The sequence below is a fragment of the Palaemon carinicauda genome, chromosome 36 (assembly GCF_036898095.1).
Source record: "Palaemon carinicauda isolate YSFRI2023 chromosome 36, ASM3689809v2, whole genome shotgun sequence".
Taxonomy (NCBI): domain Eukaryota; kingdom Metazoa; phylum Arthropoda; class Malacostraca; order Decapoda; family Palaemonidae; genus Palaemon; species Palaemon carinicauda.
Window position 1 is genome coordinate 43,950,526 of NC_090760.1, and position 4,044 is coordinate 43,954,569.

Sequence of the window (4,044 nt, forward strand, 5' to 3'; positions counted from 1 at the left end):
AGGCAGTCGGGGTTTGTGCCACCATCTGGGGCACTGGAGGCAAAGGCAATTGCAGTTGCTGTTGCTGTCTATAAGGCTTGGCTGGCCGAAATGGTAGCCTAGTCTTCATATTCTTCCTCTTTGGTTGAGGACCCTCATCCGGGGAAGATTTTCTTTTGATAGCCAGGCCCCACTTCTGGAGAAGATTTCTATTCTCCACGGCGGCCTTATCAACAACCTCTTTGACCACATCGGTAGGGAAAAGGTCTTTTCCCCAAATGTTGGAGGAGATTAACTTCCTTGGCTCGTGTCTCACCGAAGCCCCGGTGAACACGAACTCCCTGCAAGCTCTCCTTGCCTTGACGAAGCTATAAAGGTCCTTCGTCACTGTGGCTAAGTGAGACTTAGCCACTACCATGAACATTTCATGGACCTTGGGGTCACTTGCCATCGTCTCGAGAGTAGTCTGATGAGACATTGAGGCAGCCAGTCTTTCTTTTGTCTCGAACTCTCTTCGTAAAAGAGATTCGGACAGCTTGGGGAGGTCCTCGCCGAATTGCCGTCCGGCAATATCAGCCTCCAACTTTCCCACTGAGAATGTCAGATGGACATCCTTCCAGTCTTTGTGGTCCATAGGTAGAGCCAGCGACAAGGGTTTACACTCCTCCAGGGAGGGGCAAGGCTTGCCGGCCTCGACTGCCTTTAGGACAGCCGCAAACCCTTTCTGTAGAAAGGGGAAGGCTCTATCAGGAGAGGACACAAACGAAGGGAGCTTCTTGCTCAATGCAGCTACCTTCGAATTCGAGAAGCCCCTCTCTTTCATCGAGGATGAAAGTAGGGCTTGAGCCTTAGCGTGGTCCATAACAATGACCTCCTTCGGCTCTGTCTCCTCCCTTGAAGCTGGTTCTTTTCTCAGCCGGACATAGCAGTCCGGATATGATGCCTTGCAGGGCCAGAATTCTACCTCCTCTAGGGGAACTGAACCCAGCTTATCCGAGATGACGATCTTTCCAGTCGTCATCGCATGTGCTCAGCATACCTCCATGGGTTAGCATCTGAGCATATGGGAAGGTCTTTCACATTGAGCCTTTTCCGGGGCCCATGTGATTCTGCCAGGGACTGCATACGCAGTTCCATTGCAGCCGCCTTCTCCTGATTCTCCTTCTGCATTTGTTGGATCATTCCAACAATCGAAGAGAGGGCCTGTCCCAGTTCTACTGGGAGGCCAGCCGATGTTGAGGGGATAGGCTCCGGCATCTGAACCGGAGTAGCCGACACCTCGTCGACCTCATCCTCTACAACATCCGGGGTTTGAACTTGATCCTGACCTTCTGCCAGGAGGTCTTCTTCCAAACGTTCGTCCAGGTCAGACATCCTGTCACACAACTGGATGTCTTGCATCGCATCTGCGACTTCCTCGTCCACCTGGACTTGATCTTGAAGGATCTCCTCTTGAGGCTGGGGAATCACTGCCTCAGCTGATGCCTGGGGAAAAAGATACGCCCTCATCTTGTCACTTGGAAGATAAGGGCCAGAGGTGTTCTTCTTGAAGCCCCTTACCCAAGTACGAAGCTTTTCCCTAGCTATATCCCTTGATTCCGCCGTTCTAGGGAATCAAAAGCCTCAGTAATCAGGTTAGTGCATACAGTAGCATACCTGAGGGTCCCAATACTGGAGATCATCCTTGGAGACAGCGCATGCTGCGTGTCTCCTACAACACTCATGTCCGCAGAGGTTCTTGCTGCGGACATTGCAGAAAACATTTCCGCACTTCGGAGGGTCCTCCTGTAAGAGAAGAAATTTCCATGAGTATCAAGTGAACTATGTATCACTGGATATGCATAGTATAGCATAACAATTCATAAATGAAAGACACACACTTGTGTTTCCCTCACAACCCATTGTTGCAGCCTTCCAGATAATAAAATCAAAATGGTTTATCTCTACTAGAGTAACCAATGCAAGGTTTCCAGAGGAAACAGGTGGAGCTCACACCTAGGCAATGATTTTAAAAATCCTGGATAATAGACGGGAAGAACTCTGCTTCCTGTCTGAGGGCAACAGCAAAGGGCTGTGTAAGAAAACACAATAGTGTTAGAAGATACAGTGCTGTACCTAAACTTTTACTATAGTTTTCTTCTTACTGTATATGCTATACAGAAGAATACTAGTACAGTATAGGAGGATGTGTGCCGGCCTGCCTTTGCCGGCCGGCACACACCACAATTAGCTTTAAAGTATAATACTTAACAGATATAGGGCGGCAGCCCTCTGGTTCACATGCCTGTGCCGGCGGCAGCAGCTGCCGGCCAGCAACAGCCAGTGTTGGCCGGCAATGATTGCCGGCCAGCAACTACACAAGGTAGTACCCAGCTGCCGGCCACACTCTTGGTGACCGGCAGACAAGGACTGACATAAGCCGGCCGGCAAAGGTACAAGACCGATGCCAGCCGGCAGCAAAAGAACCAGAAGACTACACCTGCCCGGCTGCCGGCCTCATAGGCCGGCAGCCGGGACAGGTACAGCACTAGAAGAAAATAGAATGGATGCCGGGATAAGAGTGTACACAACCCCCCAAGCCAGGCAACCGAAAGAGTGCATATAAGGAAGGGGAGAAACTTAATTCAGGCTTCCTTGACCAATGCCGTCCGGCTCAGCCGGCAGGCATGGATGAGGGACCAAGAGAGGTCCGGGCAGCACTCGAAAACATAAGACCCTTGCCGTCCAGCATCTCTGCCGGCCGGCAATGGGCTTAGTCAATCCATATCCCAACCTATACTAGGTCCAGAAGTAGAATGACATACGGTACAGTAATACCCCTGCCGGCCAGCTCTGCCGGCCGGCAAGGTACAGTACAGTAATGGCTAGGCCATTACGGAGATAGAGGGGGAAGGGACAAGAGGGTCCTGCCAACCTTGCTTTAGTGACAGATCACCCGCAGCCAAGAACTTTGTCTTAGCCTAAGGGAGATCTAAGGGAAAGGGCCAGCGCAGTAGTATAATACCTGCCAGCTTCCAGAGCACCAAAGCAAGGAAGGCGTTGCTACTCCCAAGGGAAGATTTATCCTCCCCGAGAACAGCAACAGGACTTAGTCTGGTCGATCACACAAGAAGGAATCATAACTACAGAAACCTTCGATAGTGACCTAAGGGAGCTCAGCTCCTTTGTAAGTGTTAGGTCAGCGAGGGAGACTCTGCCCCAAGCCAAACAACACGGACTCAGACTAAAAAACTCTGTTGTTCTGTCCCTCTTTGAACCAGACTCTGCTGGAACAGGAAGGTACAGTAACACCCTAGTATAGTTTTATCGAAAATAAATTCGGAAAAAACCACTCAGGGATAAGCCCAAGGCTTAAACAGAGGGAAAGGGATTGCATACCTTCTCCGAAGAAAAGAAAGCAACCGGGGAGTATAATAAAGTATACTAAGGCTCCATAAGCAATTAGCCTAGGCACCAAGAGAATCGATTACCTAATTCACCGAAACTCTCACGTATACAATCTTGGAAATATTCCACACAGTCTAAAATGTATAAAATATAGCCTAAAGCTTCAATAAAATTTTAATTACACTCGGAAAAACCAAAATCATGCATTAAGTACTAGGACCAAACGACTAGGTTACATGGCCTAGCGTAGGCCAGAATGGCGAATACTTCGCCAAATAATACTAAGCACGAAAGGAAATCCTATGTAAAGCTAAATAGCTAAATTTTATTAAGCAAAACAACCAGGAATGTCACTCTGACTAACTAATTTATACCTAGCGAGTGACAGTGTCCAGGACACCTCTGGTAGGCTACGGCTCTTGTATCAAAGATTAATCCTATTAATCACTCAAAATTTTACCAAGAGCCTACATTTATACATAACAGACACTATACTCAACTTATCCGAGGCCAACGAAGACGAAGAAGCCATGAAAAGCTGAATAAATCCAAGATTTGCGATAAAAACAGGAAAAAACACCGAGTTGTTAAGCTACGCAAAAAGGAATGCAGATGGCGCCAGGATTGGCGCCAGGCACGCATACGAATCGGGGGATAGGGAAGCCTTGGGAGCGGCTC